Source organism: Serinus canaria, chromosome 4 (genome assembly GCF_022539315.1).
Source record: "Serinus canaria isolate serCan28SL12 chromosome 4, serCan2020, whole genome shotgun sequence".
NCBI classification, from domain to species: Eukaryota; Metazoa; Chordata; class Aves; order Passeriformes; family Fringillidae; genus Serinus; species Serinus canaria.
Genome location: NC_066317.1, coordinates 20,460,753 through 20,480,473, shown reverse-complemented (window position 1 = coordinate 20,480,473; position 19,721 = coordinate 20,460,753).

The following is a 19,721-nucleotide window of genomic DNA, read 5'->3' as shown; positions in this document are numbered from 1 at the left end:
CTTTTCACATCCCCTGTAATCAAGTTTCCCTCAGGTAACTTTCACAATTTGGACAGTAGACATTTATCTTAAGAAAAGAGCAACAGAGAAAGCAGACTGAAAAAGACAACTAAGGAAGTTATGATGATGATGATGATGTGAAAAAGGCAAAGAAGCATGAGCATAAAACTTGTTCTGGGTAACTGCTACACTCCAGGGCACAGAGCTGGCTGACAGCACAGACTGACAGCAAGAAATAACTTGTCACAGTTTGGTTTTTTCAGGCGCAATGATATCAAATCCCACACTTATAAACATTAAATCCCCTGAGTCTCCCTAGGTTCACTGTACACTAGGTGCTACAAAACCTGGGAATTCTCCATGCAAAAGAGAGGAGATGAGAGGTATAATAGCAGCACTAGAACTGCCTGTGTGAGAAAACATACAATGAATAGTCTTGACACCTCTTTCACGGCCCTGTATCTTCAGCACATGAACAGTCTCCCTCTGTATTTTTTTTTAAATCAAATTCAGATTTATCACTGGCTACATTCAGCAGCAAGGCAGCCTACAGCTATTTCACTCAGCTCACATTAGCATTAGCAATGAGAAGAGTCCAAATTGCCTCGTGGAGATTCTTATTTACCAAGTTACAAGCAGCTAAGCCTCACACTCCCAATCAGATCTGGAGAGCTGAGTCAAAGGTGTGACACCTTGCTACAGCTGGGCCCCTGTTTCACATCACCCCCTTTCTCCACTGCACAACTCAGCGGTGTGTGGAGTGTGTGATAAGTCTGATTTTGGCCAGTGAGAGAGGAGCTGGGTGACAGAACAGGTTAATATGATAACTATGTGATGATAACCACTTCCCACTTCTAGTATTTAAGCAGCCATTTCTATAATGATGAGTACACCCTTTCTTTCCCATAGCTATCTCCTAATCTCCCGTACTGCTGCTTCTCCTTTCTGCCTTATATTCCTCCCTCATCTGTGAAGTGCACACAGTACAGCTCCCTCCCTGAACAGCTCTCTCCTAGATGGGGGCATTATCCCCCCAGCTCTGCCACCCTCCTGGGGCATGCCCTGGGGAGGCTGCATTTGGCAGTAGGGAGGGCATGGTGAAGTGCACTGCACACCCTGAGCACCCACACCGCAGTCTGGGGCAGAAATACTGACAGCAAAGTTCCCTGGACTGAAGTGACATAGTAAAAAGTACAAAAGCTATGCCTTCAAAGCAGGAAGGTGCTTTCAAGCCTTCTCAGTCATCTGACAGACTCTACCCTTGACAGGATGGCTACTGCCTATACGGCACTTCACCCTACAGAGATCACATCACTGCAAAAGCAGGAAGAAATGGAAGAGAGCATCTGCTGGTGCTGGTTGCACTGGGGGCCATGACTGTTATTTCCAGTGCTTAGGCAGCAATAAAAATGCCACCATGTGTAGGATTTACCCTTGAGAAATGTGTGAGAGGTTGTGTAAGAGCAGGCAGGGAGAGGTGGCCCAGCAAAGAAAGCAGTCACAACTGTTTGTGGCACCAGGCAGAGCCAGCACTGTGCTCTCAGAGCAGGGCTGCCTAGGCGTGCAAGTTAAGCATGGTTATGCCTCTCCTTCTCTCTCAAACCCAATAATCTTAGCAGGGTGTGTGCTCTGAATTGCAACCCTGCCACATTTCTGGCAGTGCATACCAAAGAAGCTAAACTGAGGAGAAAGGAATGAAAAAGCTTACTTTTTTGCTTCCTTTCCAGCTTATCTGTTAGGCATGCCAAGGATTTGATTCTACCTAGGGGTTTATTATATAGAGGGGTATTATATAAATGTAATTCAGGGCAAGTAGTACTTGCCTGTCATATGATTTATGTTTTACTTCCAACATATGGGAATTCAGGGTTGCAGAAATTCATTTGAGAAATGGACTACGAATTTCACACCCAAAGGTGTCTCACCTTATCTCTGTGCTGAAGAGAAGCTGACTTGAACATTTTGGCCTCGTTTACTCATTTGCGGGTGGTGAGCTGTGTCAAAAGCTGAAAAATATCTCACATGACACATTTGTTAACTCAGCTTACAGTTTGCTGGCAACACTGGATGAAATATAAACTATTGATGCTTACAGAGTGGAATCTGCAAAGCAATAAATAGCAGAGATTACACAGAGCCTTCCATCTCAGTGAGAAGTTAAAGTGAAAGATGCTTAGATCACACAGACTTTGGATCTTGCCTCCAGGGGAGTCCATGAAATACCATGGCCACTTCTGCTCCACTGTTAATAGCAGTCAGATAACTTTCAGATCTGAATGGAAAGACAGCTACTCATTCCCTCTGCTGGTGTTACCCTGAGAGAGCAGGATGTGGCAGGCATCCAAGCTAAATGAAATGGGGCAAGCTGACAAAGACCAAGAGCCATTTCTAACACTGTCCTTTGAATCTGAGAGGAAAAATGTGCATATCTATGTGTGTGTGTGTATAGATGTATTGCAACAGAAAACCTCAACTTGGATGAAAAATAATTTCATTAAACTGGTGGAAAATTTCTAAATAGTACAAGCTAAACCAGTACAAATAGATGTAGGCTAATCAAGGAGAAAATAGACCTCATTTTACTCACATCATGTATTTCACCATTTTGGCATGTTTTCACAATAGAAAAATTTGAATTTAAAGATTCAAATATTCTTAAGTTTGAGAATTTAAGATCTACTATGCTGAACAAATGCTGCTTTTCTAATACAAACCCATCTTCCACACAGTATAACATCCAGCTGGAGGCAAGGAGCACTTTGATCAAAGTTTTAGGATATTAATTAAATCTAGGCTTTCTCCCTTTTCCTGCAATGTCAATTCTGAGAAACTGGCCTTTTAGGAGTTTTAGTTAACAAGATAAATACTTGCCAATGTAAATATTTTACCACACGAAGATGAGAGCTAGAAATATAAAAAAGAAATTACAAACTTAGTGATGAGCTTTAAGGAGAAGCTGGCTTTGCATATCTTCTTAAAAGCTGTTACTACTCTATGCATTTCTTTTTTGTACTTTTAGTTTTCCACAACTAGTAGGAATAAAATGAAATTATAGGAGAATATTCCAGGTTAATATGAGCACCTTAACCCAAGAAAACTTGAATCATTATTAAAAATCTTTACAGACAACTTGGTAAGCAGGACGGCAGCTACATACAGCAGGTTACATTCACTATAGACACTGATGAGTCTTACTGTGTTATGTCCATATTGGCCTCTCTTAGCACCTAAATTATGTATCAAATGGTCAATGACAGCTGCCATGAATCAGCAGAAGATTAGTTTGCACTGTGGGGAAGGTTCTGCCTTTTAGGCTTGGTAAAGAACAGATTTTGTATCCATCTCATGTCACCGAGATACACTGTGCAATATTTATACTTCAGCCTGATCACTTCTAGTTTATTAGCTCCAAATTTAGACCTGTTGAGAATGCAGAAAAACTGAAAAAATCTTTAAAAAATTAAAAGATGCCTTGGGAGAAGTTTCCCTTCAGCCGTTTCACACTGCTATGGTGATGTACAGCTGACCTGGGTTCAACACACCTATCTCAAATGTGTTTATGGGTGCTCAGTATCATCACAGCCATGCAATGCAGAGTGAAAAGCCTGTTCTGTATAAGCCTCAGTCTTGCTCCTTCTCTTTAAGGATGTGATTTAACATAATGATAATGAAGGAAGGCATTCCATTTTATTCAATATATTGAATATTTAATGGGTGAACCAAGTTTTCAAGTGCTTACTTGAAATGAGTTCACTGGTCCATTTTTCCCCCAGACTCACTTTGCCTCCCTCCATATTTTGGTCCTGGGACAGAATCCTGAGCCCTGTGCTGAAGACACATCCATTTCCTGAGTGAGAATTTCAAAGGCACCATCCAGAATGACCTGATTGTTCAGGTCAAAAATCCAAACGTAAACAAGCAGCCCATGAAGACACCAGTAATTGCACCGGGGCCAGCTTCTGGCAATCTTGCCAACCCTGTGCTCGCTCTGTTTGACTCCTTCTGAATTCATGCTACAATCATTTGCATTTTGACTCTATGAGCTGTTGGAGGACCTGACAACTCACATAAATTATGATGTGGGCTTACCCTTATATATGAAGTGACTACAACATCAAAACACTGTCACCTACATGGCTGCTTGGAGGGCTTTCCTGGCAGTGTAGCAAACAGATCTTCAGGCAAATGGACAGTAAACAATTAACAGTTGTCCCTCAACTATCTGGCAAAGGAAGCAGACACCAGATAGAAAAAATAAACTTTCTCCCATATTTCTCCCAAAATAAAGATGGAAAATATGAAACAGACGAGGAAGGTAATTCTAAGAAAGCTTTTGTAATTTGATTTTTAGTGATGAAATGATGGCTAAGTAATTACAGCAATCTGTTTCTGCTTTTCAGATGCTAAGATGAATAAAGTAGACAAAATGAATTATACACAGAAGAAAAAAAATTTTTGTTAGAAAAGGAGGGCAAAGGCAGGTCCCCCTCAGTGGGTAGGGGTAGAAAATGGACTGAAATGGTTGTATGATTGGCATTAGGTGGATGTAAGATTATCCAAAGCTTTATTAACCCTCTGGTTTTGCTCATGGGTGCAAGCTCATCTTGTGGAAATGATTTACACTGAAATGAGCTTAAGGAAGGGCTTGCTTACATGGGGGATTAATGTGCACTAACAAGGGAATAAATTACCAACATATCAGCCTCCCCGTGTTAAACTGTTCTGCGGATTCACAACATAGAAGTTTTATTTGCTGTTCAAAATCTTGTCTGTTACACCTGAAAATTTTAAAGAAAAATACTAAACAATGTTAGGTATGTTAACTGAGATGGGAGAAATCTGAGCATGCTAGCTAGCAGATAGTACTCGCCAAGTTCCTTATAATTTCACTGATAGTCCATATAATCCAGGTAATTTCAGTATGAAGCACCATCTGGTTTGAAATTACAACAAAGTTTGGTGCTTAATGAAATATCTTGTACTAGGAACTCTTGAAGCAGCAAACAGAAGGTCATTGCTGTGCAGAGACTATAGCAGAACTAGTGATCCTCAGATATTTTACAAATGATGACATATTTAAAATGAAGATTTTTTGAAAATATTGTTAATATCTTTGGGCTTTTAAAAAATCCCCAAACCAAATCAAGACAACTTTGCTTGTTTTGAATGACAGTACTGTGTTCCAATACCACACAGTAAGGTCATATTAATTTGGCCCTCAGAAAGTCAAGTCAAACCGTGATCACCCACACGTGGAAAAGTTGCTTTCCTTATCAGCCTCTGGTGACAGTCCTCTTCCGCACTTGTTCCAGTCAGTTCACATGCCAAAGCCAGGAGCACTCAAACACAAAGTTCCAGTGTGTATTTAATCAAAATGAAAATTGGTTTAGCAAATGGACTTCAATGCGTGTGACTTCCGTGCGGTCCATCCAAAAGTCACAAAGAAGAACAGGAACTGCCTGTGTATAACAGGGCAAGGAGCAAAGTCAGGCATCTGCCCCAGACCAGGCAAGTGTTCACGCAGACTGTCATCACCAATTTTTGGGAAAACCTTGAGAAAATTTTCCTACAATAAAGTATGTATTTAGTTGATTCCATTCCAGCAATTTGCTTCTGGGCTTCTGGCCAGTTGAAACAAAGCACTTGATTTCAGGACTCATTTGTATCCTTAAGAACTCATGTTTAGCACAGCCTCTCCTTTGATGAGATGCTTTCTTTCAGACCTTTAATATCTGTGCTTAAACTTCTTGCAAGCAATCTAATGAAGCATGGCTGGGGATGGCAGAAATAAACATTGACTCCCCCCAAAAACTCCAAAGAGAAAACCATCAAAACCTCATCAAGTTCTCAATACAAGAATAAATCAGATAGATACTTAAAGCAGGCATACTTAGATTTTTACATATCCAGCCTAATGAGTCAGTAAAAGCAATAGATATTAATAATTCAGATGTTTTCTGAATTAATGATATTATAGTAAAATGATAACATAGCAATCAGTAGCAAACAATGAACTAAAAATAATTTAAGCTTTAATATATATCTGCTAGTTGCAAAGCTCTCAAAGGGCATATTTCCATCTTTCTGCATGCTGGCCAAAAGAACTTTAAAATGTAAAGCCCTTTCTGGAAAGCACAGAGACATTGCTTTCTATGTACATCTTCAGCTACACTGCTGAAATCAGTGATAAAAGACACATTTGTTGGTCAGAGCACAAAAGAAAAAAAAAAAATCCAACCCCAAATATCAGCCCAGCTGAAAACTGAACTTGTGTTCCAGCTCATATGCTCTCTGCATGGCTTGGGCAGGGATTGGCAAACATGAGGGATTACCCAACATTCTACAAGTTGTTTTTATGGAGCATGCCTGCACTTACTTTGTGGGAAAGACCTGGCAAATAACTAGCACTTGGTTTCCTTTCCTGAATCCATGCCACTAGAATCAAACCTTGAGGCAATGGACTTAAAGTTCATGACTTGAAAATTTTAAGCCAAGGTACCAAAGGCATGTTTCCTGAGAACATTTCTGTTCTAGTATTAGTGCACTTGTATAATCCAGACAGGTAACATTAATGAGGCCTTCACTACATTTTCCTCTACAGAAATTTTATGTTCTATTTAAATGCATCCAGTTCTAGTCTTAAACATAAAAGAAACAAATTCTACCATGAGTTATGAAATTTTGAAAAACAAGCGAGTAGAAACCCACTACCAGAAGCTGCTCACACTAAATTGAGTTGGGGGCTCAGTCCATCTTTCCCCTGTCATCTCTCACAGGCTTGCTTGCCAGCACAGAGAGTTTCTTAATGAGAGCCACTCATTAAGAAACTCACCCTGAGACACTCTCCATATTGTCCCCTTGGCCATAAATGACATCAAAACTATCTGATGCTCTGTCCAAATGCACCTCAAATCACAACCCAAGCTGTACACGCTCGGGCGGGCAGCACACTGAACAAATCTAATCAATGCTGACACTGCATCAAAATTAGCTGGACTATCACAGTTCAGTGCATATTTGTTTGGCCACCAGGGAACAGATGACTGCTAGCACAGTGCAACAGCAAAGCAATAGGCAGACATCTCAGGACATATATATTTTTATAGCCTTAGAGCATGTTAGTTAAAAACATGGGTGGTCAGAACATGATATGCTGGTTAAGTCCTTCAATATAAGAAATTTAGAAGTCACCATAAGGGAGAAGCTACAGCAAATATTTGTTTTAGTCTTATTATGCAGCATATTTTCATATGTTATTTTTCTCCTTCTGAGCATCCTGCTGCTAACTGGAGTTCTTTAATAAACACACAAAGTTCACCTAAAAAAGAAATCTCATTGTTCTATGTTTGCCACATAGTGAGCACTGGTGTTTTGAACTCATTTTGCTCTGTAACCCTTGGGGATAACTTGGGCTCTTCACCTGAGCTTCTCTCCCTCCTCTGCCTCCTTTGAGCTCCTGTAGCTCATCCTACTCTGTTTCACTCATACCAGGCTACCAGATGATGGCTGCTCACATTTCATCAGCCACAGATGCCTCATACCAGGATGCTGCAGCTACAGCCTGCCCACCACGTGTCAAAAGCCATTTCATCAGCTGCCACTGCTGACAAGGCAATGCCACAGCACCCATGGTCCACCTGGAACAATCCCTCTCCCACTCCATCAGCCCCAGCAGCACGAGCTCAGCTCCCAAGTGAGGCTCATGTGACTGGATTGAACAGAAGTACTTGGTGAAATGTCACCCTGTCCACAGCTGGCAACACACTGAAATCCTGATCTTTGCCAGTGGTTTCTGAGCTCTGCTCTGAGGTTTCAACATATACTCTGGCTTCTGGACAGCTGAACTTTTATATTTTAATTTTAAAAAAAAATTTCTTCCTTACTATTGTCAGCTAAAAGCACATCCTTCATCAGCCACCTCTGGCCTTATGCACCTTGTCTAGATGTTAGTAGTCTTTTCATTCCACTGTTCAGCTTCTTGGGGAGACCCACTCAACTGCTACTGGAAGATTTGGGCATGGAAATCGCTCTGAGAAAAGTGCCCTGCAGTTTAAATAGATCCCATGAAACATTGTGCTTATTTTTAAGGATCATGGGAAAAAAAAATCTCATCAGCTGACACTGACTACTCAAAGGCTGATTACAAAATGAAAGCACATCCCAATAAATCAGCTAAGGCAAGATATTAACAACTTTTACTAATCCCATATGGTGTATTTAATGCTCCTTTTTAAAATACAAACAGCTAATAATTTTCACCAGTGTGGTCATTTGGGTCCTGCTGGATTCACTGCTCTAGACTTCTGTCATATATGAAGAACCATGGTGAATGATGAAGGAAATACAAATAATAATAATAGTAGAATTACACTTCTTTAGCTACATTACAATGAAGCTTTTTTGCAATTTTAACTAGCTATGCATAAAGAACTGCAGATTTCTCTCTCTACTTTTTACTATTTGTAAAAATCCCACTTTTTCTTCTGCAGGAAACAGTCTTAGCTGAAGGTCTGAAAACAGAGACATTCTTCACCAACCAGGGTAATTTCCATATTTCAGAAAGAAATTTTGATCATGGGTGTCATGGGTGAGGGTGGAGGGCAACCCAACTTCTTGATACCATTTGCACATTCTATCATGTACATTTGGGAACATGAAATATGCTAAAAGTAGTCAGATCAGAGCCCCACCATCTCCTGTGTCTCACACCTGGCAGTCTGGCAACAGATGCTTTTAAGAGGAAGAACATGGGGAATAGAGCAAGTGAACATTCTCAATCTGCTAACTTCAAGCCATGTGTGATATTAGAATAACCACTGTGGCATTCAGTTTCTGTTTAGCTCAAAGAATTGTCTGATCACTCTAAGCTGAGGATTCTTCCATATTATATCTGCTTGTCCCTGTTTAATATTCCTCTATGCATGGAAGGTGGAGTGTGCAGAAGGCAGAGCCAGACACTTCCCAGAGGTGCACAGGGAATGATGTCAAAATGTTGAATGAAGTGAGCCGTGCTTGGAGCAGGTGGTAGGACTTGACAGCCACCCTTCCAACATAAAATATTCCATAATGCCAGCAATAAAACCTTCAAAACTCACAGTTAATAAATAAGGGTTAAAGCCATAAGCGAAATGAAATATGATTTCAATTACTTGAGGACATGTACTCTGTCTCAGTAAATTGAAAATCCTCCTACCTACCTTCTGTTACTTTCACAGGAAACTGGGGACATAAAGAGCCAAGTAAACCTAAATGCTGTTTTATACCCAGAGACTTTAGATACTTTTAACTGATGATCTCTGCAGAGACAGTATTTCTTTCATGGGGAGGCTGCAGTTAAGTGCTCCACTACATTTGCAACTCTTTTTGTTACTGTGCCTTTAAATTCCACATTAAAAGAATGATTTCCAGATGTCTTAGGCACTTCACACCTATTGATTACACTGCTGGCAAAACACCTACTGTTTTCCTGCAGTGCTGAAAGTACTCCCTGGTGTTTATCTGCACTCTTAGGTGCCTGAGCATCACGAAAATCCACCTTTAAGATGTGTTATGATTAATTTTAAGAATCTAACTGGATCACTGATACAATCTTAAGTCCAATGGCCTAATGCATTTTAGTCTGACAAATTCCCACTAGACACTCAGCATAAAGCACCTAGGCACCACAGGTAATGGAGATAATCAAGATGACTGGGAAGAGAGAGAAGTTACTGGGTGAAATATGTGCCAGAAGACCTATCTCAGCATCAAAAGGCAAGTCTTTATTGCAAATGAAACCTTCTGGCAGGAGCACAACTACCCTTAACTGTCTAAAACAAGAGTAAAACAAACTCTCATCCAGGAAGGAGGTCATTGCTCTTCAAGTCCTGTGGAGGTTGAAGAACTTACATATTTCTTATGGATTTAGCATTGCTAAAGGAAGAGAGACCAATGTCTCCAAATGAACAAGTGAAACTGGCTGCTCCATTTACAATTAGAAATCTACTGCAGCACTGAAGACATTTCAAAGATTGAAGCAACACTTGCAAACCAATACAAAACTGAACTATGAGCATAATTAGAGATAAATTACAGTAATCAAAAGACTTTTAGATTTCTAAAACACTAAACTAACAAAGTATAACTGGACACATTTGATGGAAATAGGTGTGTATAGTATAAGTAACGTCTGTATCTCTTAGAAAATTATCTCATGGCAGTGATTATCCTGGGAGAATAAACAATATCTTACACAGAAGCAAGCAACTTCTGTTTGAAGAAGCATCCAGACAATTTTGATACAGTGGTGAAGGAAACTTCCCTGTCCACTGCACTGTGTAACCCACTGAAAACAGGGATGATGCAGTTATTTTAATGTAGTCCCTTGTTTTAATTCTACGGTCCACTTTTCAAGACTCTACAAAAACTAACAAAAATTTTAGCACATCTATGTTAGGAAATGTCATCTTCCTCTCACCCTCATGATAACCTCTGGATATGGGGTAGATTTGAAGCATCTCCCACATTGCCTCGGCAACATCAGCTTGGAATCAGGATGAAGTACCAGAACAGAAAATCTCAGCACAAGGCAGCTCCCTTTTCTGATTTAAGAAGAAAAAAGCCATCTACAGAAAAGAACATTTATGTTAAAAAGCATATTAAAAACTTCATGTTAAAAAGCATATAAAAAAAGCCAGCAAGTAATATTCACCAGAGAATCTCAAAAAACAAAGAGAAGTCTAACAAAACACTGTCTGCTTCAAGTCATGTCTATACTAGATTTGAGTTCATACTGCACCTTCTTTTGTCCACCCAACTCTGAAAAAGCATCACATTAAAGAGCATCTCTCCATGGAAAAATGGCTAAAGGAACAATTTGCCCACAACAGCTGTGGGAGTAAAAGAGATATTTGAGTTTTCTCCAGGAGTAAAAGCCCACTGAACACAAATAGTTACTATTAGTTGCAAAATGGCATTGAACTTCAGCAAAAGTTTGTTGCTATTAGTTTTGTGGTATCAAAATGACAGAGTGCATAATGACAGAGTGCAAAGCAATTCAATAGCCACCGACTCTAAATACAAAATAATTCTAATCCAAATGGGTTATTTAAGTTTTTTGAAGCATTACCCAGGACATCATCAGACTGCTACCTCCTTTGCTGTGAAGGAAGGATGGCAAACACTGCAGATCTTGCAGCCCTCCAGCATTTGAGCCATGCTGCCTTCCCTTACCAGCTACTTGAGGAGTAACTGACTGGCACTTACCTACAGCAGTGCCACTGGAGCTTTCCAAAGTGTCAGCATTGATCCACTAAGAGTCTCCCTGGTGCTCCTGAAGTCACCTCCATTTGCTATCACTCAACTGGGGTGCAATGGTCTCTGCAGCACCATGGAAGGCAGGACCTCTAATGACAGAGACTGCATGGTGACAAGAACACTGCACGTTTCTGAGCCATGCTGACCCTTTCCCTATCATAGTAAAGTCAATCACATCATTTGACTACTTGCACAAGTTTCAGTACAGAAATTGTAGCAAAAAATACCAGGTCTATAAAAAACTATGCATATTTTTATTTCTCCACAAAAGGGAAGTAATTTATTGAGCACTACAGTATTGGCTGCAGAAAGTTTGACAGTACTTTGTCCTTTTTTTAATTCAAACCCAAACAAATTTCAAATTTCCTTCTCACTTGAGATGAAATTCTTTTTTAGGCATTGCTAACTTTGCAAAGCACAAAGTGAGCTCTTTGCTGTTGCTTTGGGAGGTTTAGATTAACTGGTGCTGTTTAAATGTTGCCCTTTATATCATGCAGCCAGCAAGGGCTTGGTTTCACCTACTCAGTCATTTCACTGGCAGCACAGCTGTGCTGATGGCAGTCAGTCCAGAAGGATCAGCAAAAATCAGAACAGTCCATCTCCCTATTTCTTGGGCTTTCTGTTTAGGGTATGTTTGAACTTTGCAAATATTGTCAAACAAAGCTACTGATACCATTCCCTGGGCTGTTGTCAGCAGGATCAGCTCAGCCCTCACTGTAACAGGCTGGCCCAGGCACACGGGGTGATCCAGCTGCACAGTAGCCCCAGGCTGCATCCTTGAACCATGCCCTGCATTCTGCATGTGCCCCATCACATGTTCAGGTACTGACTGCCATCCGTACCAGCCATTTCTGACTGCTGACTTATTTACCTGCCAAGCACGCTTTCAAGTCCCAGTGCCCACCAAAGCTGCATGTGAAGTCTGAGCAATATCTTTTTATTTAAACCTTCCTAGGGTGGCTGTCCTCATCACAGAATTTATAGAGTGTCTAACAGCCTGCAACCAATTTATGCAAGTCAGCCTGGTGCTTCCTCTCAGCTGCATTTTGAGTAGCTACTTAAACTCCCTTGCACCTATACACTAAGATTATCTGCTTTTCTGGACTGAGAGAGTTTGACTTGTACTGCAGCTGCAATGTCTTGCAACTCCGTGTTTCTATTGAGTTTGCATAACTTTAAAATCTCCAGGGTACATTGATACCAAAGGCTGAATCATCTCATACAGCAACACTGCTTTGTCATGCCCTGGGGGTTTAGGAATGTGACCAGCCTGCAACATTATGCAGACACACGTCTCTACTCTGGGTCCTGCTTGTGCACTGAATTCTGCTTCCCAATTGCTTAGCCAGGGACTGCTGGACTAAGCAGATCATCTTCAGCAGCCACCCTCTCTCTCCAGGCTGGCACCTGAGGGCATTGGAAACACAGGACATCCTAGGAGAGGATAATTTGCAACCTCTCAAGGTAGCCAAACAAAGTCAACCAAATTTCAACTATAGATCCCTTGATCAACTTGCAAATACACATGATTTTGCACAGTTAAGTTTGTGGCAAGAGAAAGCAATACAGGATGTGAATTAGTTGAAAATTTGGTGAGTATATAATGACAGAGAACAAAACTTGTATTTCCTCAGAAACTTCAGAGAAAATTAAACAGCAAAAAGGGTCACTGTAGTAAAGAAGGGATTAAAAAGACAAATTGAAAATTAAGACCTTTAGCAGTGCCAGAACACAATATTGGTAAATAATTTGGAGTTATGAGTTATATGCTCAAATTCCTTTTCACTTGCCACTTATTTATTACTTTAAATGACTCTATAAAAAGCTTGCCCCAACTTTTTGTCTTACTTATTCCAGGACCTGTTGCAATGAAACAAAATCCACAGTTTCCCTCCCAGCTGGAGTTTCTCCCGCAGCCTTATTCCCATAACCTTTTCTCATCCACTCTTCAGACTCGAAACAAATATTCTTGGTAGACTTCTTTGAATGCCTGGGCTGGGCTGGCTAATAAAACTAGGTCCCCACAAGTTAGCAAAGACTTAGCAGTAAATCTTCTGTACTAAAATCTGTACAAAATATTGTAATGGTATAAGGTCAGGGTACACAGGGATAGGGCTGTATGAGGACAGAAGTACACAAATTCTTTATATTTAGCTTGCTGACTTATCTCAGTCTTCTGCCTCAAGTCATCCTAACTAATTTTTAATGCACAACAAAATCCTCTTTTCATTATGAATGTGTTCAAATAATCCTAGCTTAATGCATAAACTATTGACAAGCCTTTCTACAGCACTTCATTTAGGTCACTTTACATTCTATTAATAGGTTCCACAAAAGGATAACAGCTCTGAAATCTGCTTTAGGACTTCATTTATATTTTCTTTCTCATAAAAATGTTCCTGCTATTATGGATCAGATCCAATAAGGTTTAATCAGTCAGCTCTTGATGATGCAACAAATACCATTGTAAGCAACCTCCTGCTACACCAACCCCTTGCACAACCACTTCTCCCATCAGCCAAGACTACAAATCGGTCCTAAAAATCTAAACAAAACAGCACAAAGAAAATAGATAAACATACACACGCAGAAAATAAATACCAAAATTCACATTAAAACAATTTCAGTGAGATTTTCCTTTTAAAGGAGAAGCAATAAATTTAAATTCTTCCTTAGCAAACGAAGCAGAAGAGAAATGCCCCGTTCCCTCCTCCCTGCCCAGCTCCCACTTCCTGAAGCCTTCCTCCAGGCACGTACTTTTTGGGCTCAGCCGAAAGCATTTCCCTCCCCTCCGCACATCTGCTCTGTGCAGGGCTGCCGAGCTGCGGCTCATCCTGAGGAGCGCTGGAAATCCCAGGCTTTAAAAAGCCGCTCGCAAGCCCCTCCTGGGCTGCCAGGCTGCCAGCTCCGGCAGCGATCGAAGCACAGCATAGCCCCCAGCAAGCCACACGACCCGTCAGTCACCCTCACTGGCCACACCACCGCTGTTCTAAGTGCAAAAAGATGACTTGAAACAAACAAATAAACAAACCCTATCCACACCCAAATACCTCACAATTCAAAAAATAATACATATATATATGTACATACACACTCACACACATGTATGTATGTGTGTGTGTATATATATATGCATAGATATATAAATATATATTTCTAAAAAGGATGGACACTCAGAAGAGCTCGTTTCCAGGGCAGCCCAGCTGGCTGTCTCTGCCCAACCCATCCTGGCAGCACTGGAACCCCTGTGGTGCCACCACCGAGGCTGGCACCCTTTGAGAGTCAGTACCTGAGGTTGTGCCTGCTGCCCTGCAGTCCCAAAGCGGGCAGCCTGGGATGGAGGGCACTGCCTGGGATTTCTCTTGTGGCAACTCATGCCCCTGGCCTCTTATGGTTCTGCTCTGCCTTCCCTGGAACCCCCTTTTAGGGGGCTGGAAACAGCAGATGGGCACCCACTACCATCCCCCTTCCCCCAGCCTCTACTGGCTGGCCAAACCTGGCTCCAGCTTTCCCTTTGCAAAGCTTTCCCTGTGCTCCATCCCCACGGCCCATGAGCCCCCTTGGCCAAGTTAGGGTGTGGCTCTGCCCTGCTGCACAAGTGAGCATAGCTGGGTTCCTTGCAGGGCTGTCAAGAAACAAGGTATAAAACAAAACCACTTCCCAGCAACTCAGCCTGCAGTTACCAAAATTTCATTTGCAGAATTATACCTTAACATTCAAGCATTTCCTGTCACAGAGGTGCTTGAATAGCTACAGAAAGTTTTCTGAGCAGCAGTGAATGGGTCGCAGGAATTTCTTACCTCACAAGAACTTGTTGGTGTCATGGTTGTAAAGCTGAGCATTTCAGAGGCACTGGAACATGATGGAAAGAGCAGGGATCTGATGTCAGGCATGCTCTTTGAGAACCCCTCTCCTGCACTCTGGCCAGAAAGACATCAGAAAAGTAGTTAGATTCCTATCCCTATATAATTTTTATTTTCAATATATTAGTATTTTCTACATATTTGGTTTCAGTGTTCCCCTTTTAAAAGGGGAATGGAAAGGATGTGTGTGAATGAGTTTTGTTGGAAGAAGAAAAGGTTCAAAGTAGTAGAGAAAGAAAGCAGAAATTACAATTTAAGCAAAGTTCAAGAAACTTACATGCCCCCTCCATTTAGGGCATGACAGTGGTCACAGGTCCTCAGGAGAATCTTAAAACTATTTCTGCCCACAGATTAACCCTTTTAACTGATGATTTTAAAGGTAGTAAAAACTGAACTATAGATATAAAACTTACAAGACTGGTGAACATGTAACACATGGATAATCTGCAAATGATGGAGAATACTGCTGAAATCCCTAGACTGGAGGCCTAGATTTCGAAACGAAGTTTACTTTGGCATTTAATAGCCCAAAGACAAGATGAATATGTTAGAATATAATGGACAGTCAGCCAGAACAGGAAAAAAACCCCAAGCCTATTTGGTGAAAACACAATATAGTGTTATGCATTGTATTATGAAAATCAAATTATGTGTCATTGTCATGCATAATTTAGACACCAGTACTGTTTGTTGGTCATTATTACTTCATCCTTGGGTTTCATTCCCCACTGAACCACCTTACTTCCATTCAATCATTTGACCTGAGAGGTTCTCATTCCCTGCTCTGAGGATGCCCAGTTGTTAGCTGCTGTCTTTCAGTCAGTTGTATGCTGGCATCATGATGCTTTTCCTTTTAGATGCACCTGTTGGCCTGATCCCTGTGATCTGCTGGCTGTAGATCAGTTTGGGAGTGAACTTCACTTCTTTCCATACCTTTATATGCTCCAAGTTCAAATCTACCAAATGACACATACATTCAATATTGTTATAGTTACATTTTTTGGTTACCTTACAACTTTTTCCATAAATATTGCCTTTTAGAGGAAAATCTATATACAATATTGGAGCTACTATATGCCTTAGTGATAGTTTTAGAACCTGATGATTTATAATTTTGTTAGCTAATAATGTTTCTTATCTCCAGTGTGGTTTACATTTTCTGTAAGGCACCAGAGATCATACAAGAAATTATCTAACCCTATTATCTATCTAACCCTACTAACTATATTATCTATCACTATATATCAATTATCATGCCCTCTATTATGCACAGGAGGGTTCCCTTTTTTCCTTTCCTTATAGAAGTAAGTAAAATACTGGAAATGCCACTCTCTGAAACCTGAGACCTGAAAAACTGCTCAGATGTCCTTTCTGAGGAACTGCTTTCTTTGCTCATTTTGTTCACTCCCTTGTCTGCAAGCTGGAGCTGAAACTTCTCTGAGGACAAACCAACTACATACAATACTTCACTTAGCTGGATCAAACTGAACCCTATCTTCTGTGAGAGAATGTGATTAAAGCTAGGAATTGGATGCCAAGGGAAAAATTAAATGCCAACTAAAGCAAACTTGTTCACACTTCAGACTTGTTTAGACTGACAGGTTCTTGATTGACAATTTAAGTTGGCTCCGTGAATGACAGTGTTTAGGTACAACTAAACCTCCAGCCAGAGGATTATTAAATTCCTGTCCCACACATCTCTCCTGCTCTCACATCAAGATTAGTTCTTCATTAGGCCTTTTTATTTCAGCTGTTTGTAATTAATGCTAGGACCTGGGAAAATGCAGTAAACCTATCAAGTAAGTACAACTAAAGCGTTTGGAGTCACCGAGTTTTACGAACTTCACTTGCTTAAACTAACTGTGTTTAAATAAAAACACTGAAATCAGTGTCTTAAAATTAGTCACAGAACACAGATTGCTCAAATAACTGGAGAAACAGGTAAGGGAAATAACTGCCAAGCAAAAGGTCAGATAAAAGGCCTGAGACACACTCAAGATCCAGGCACTAAGTGGTAGCAGTTCTGGGTGCAGATTTAAAGGAACCAATCAAACACTGAAAAAAATGTAGGGAAGAAGTACCCGTGGTTGTTTGGTTGTTTTTGTTTTTTTTTTAGGAAAGCAGAGTAAGTGATTTTGGATGAGTAATAGCACTTTACATTTCATGACACCTTTCATCCCTCAGGCTCCCAATGCAGTTGGCAAATTTAACAAATTGAAGGACCTTGTCCTCTGTTTATCTGTCACCAAAGGCATCCCTGGTGGAGCAAAAAGCAGTATCTGTTTAACAGGTTAGATCTCTTGTGACATATGCTACACCTCAGCAAAGCCACAGGGAGAGGATAATTGTCAACAGCTGGAATTAGTGCTGAATCCTGGATTAATCAGTTGTTAGAAGAAGTTTGTTAGTATTTCTCCAGTTACCACTGGTGATGATGACTTTACCACAGATCTTGCCAAGCTGCCATGCCCAGGGCAGGCTTTCTCATGACCCAGCTCCTCTGGGCACCTGCCTCAACATGAGGTGCCTTCACATGCCACAGTCCCCCTCCTTGCAACACTTGAGTGTTATATTCACCAGACAGAGTGAGAGCAGAGAGGGACTGTAAACATCCAGGCATGAAAACAGACCCAGTGGTCAATCAAGAAACCCTGAGAAATGTAGAATCATAGAATAGTTTAGGTTTGAAGGGACCTTTAGAGGTCAGGGACATCTTCAGCTAGATCAGAGCCCCCTGAATGTTTCCTGGTGATTCATCACCTCTCTGAGTAACCTGTTCCAGTGCTTTACCAACCCTCATTGCAAAATAATTTTTTCTTATATGTAATCTAAAACAATCACCTTTTAATTCATTTAAACAGTCAACTTTGTTCTAAGCCTTCACTAAGGTCATCTTTTCTTCATTGCAGCTGTATTTCTGGAAACACAGAAAGTGTCAAAGGTGCTTTACACACAACAGACTGTTCATATATGCTGCTTCCTAAGGCACATGAATGACAACAGCCTGACCAGCTCCTTGGAAGTCTCTGAACATTGAGATTAGAAAAGGAGGCTAAATTCAGTTACAGACTACCATCCATAGTGGCAAAGGGAGCAGAATTGCACTGAAAAGCTCCTCCAGGCTTCAGATTCAGTGAGTGAGCTTCACATTCCCCTTGTCTCACAGTCACATAATCTCAGTCCTCCTTCTGTCCACTAATGGCTTCTGATGATACACTTATGGCTACTGATGCACTTCTATGATCACTGAAGAGCAAAAAACAAGGTGAGTAAAGCATGATTATTAAAAAACTATACAAAACAACAAAAACTGGAAGAAAGAAAAAAATTCAATGAAAATGAAACACATGGCCAGTGAACTTGTACATCCAAGCTTTAAAAAGAAAATAAATAACACAGAAATCCATTTCCAGATGTGGTGTTGGACCAAAAGACTGTCAAAGTCTGATGGGTAATCCACAGTCACATGTTCATTTTGGGATGGAAGAGAGGCATATTTGGAAATGTGTTTTGAGCTGTCAAATAACCAACAGTGAAATAAAAAGTGGGAAAATAATCATATGCCAAGGAGCAAAATGGATTTATTCAGCAGTTAATATTTTTCACTGGTTTAAAAATAGCCAGAAAGTTGAACCAGGAATTATTCTTGGGACTGGTGTAAGCTGCTGTAAAAACACTCAATGCTATCCTGCTGAGCTTCTGACAAGTCTTAAAAGTCTCACATATTTCACATGACAGCTGAATTATTTTAATTGCAAAGGAAAACAAAGTGTTAGCATGGATAAGGCCAGCTGAGTGTGAATGAAACAACTGTAGAAACTTTAGGGCTTGGAAAAACTCAAGATGTTCCTTGGTCAAGTGCTTCTCAGGTAGGGTTAGTCATCATGGACAAGCAACAGTTTTTCAAATACTGAACTTTTACAGTATAATCAAAGCTTTAGGATATGAATGCAGTCAGTTAATATCAAGGTATGGGTTCTAACCCATAATCACAGAATTAGAATGCAAATCTCTCTGTTATAGTTTTCAAGGGACAAAGAAGACCCAACAATGCTTATCTAGGACACATCTTATGCACAGATCACTCACTAGCAAAAATGTACACCTTTACAAGCTTGACTCTTTACTAATTTACAAATGCCCAATTAATCACTGCTATTGGCATATGCTCTGTTAGAGCATATGCCAATGGCAGTGATTAATTGGGCATTTGTATTTTCTTTCTCCTTCACCTCTGCCAGGCCTAGAGAAGTTTTGCTTGTTTTCATTCTGACAGTGAGAAGATGAAGGTACCTGAGGTGGTGGTCCCTGGATGAACAGGGGCTTCAGCATAACTCCTATCCTTCTCCAAGCCCCTTCCCTTACAGAGGCTGATATCCCTCCTATTCCTTTTTCCACCAGCAGCAATGAGTTACCAGGACTCAGACACAACTTTTCATCCCAGGCTTAACCTTATCCAGAGTCCTTCCCATGGAAAGAACAACCCAGTCGAGACCCACACCCAATCTCATTCCTCAGTTGAAGACATTCATTCTCTCAGATACAACAAAGGATTTTTAGCCA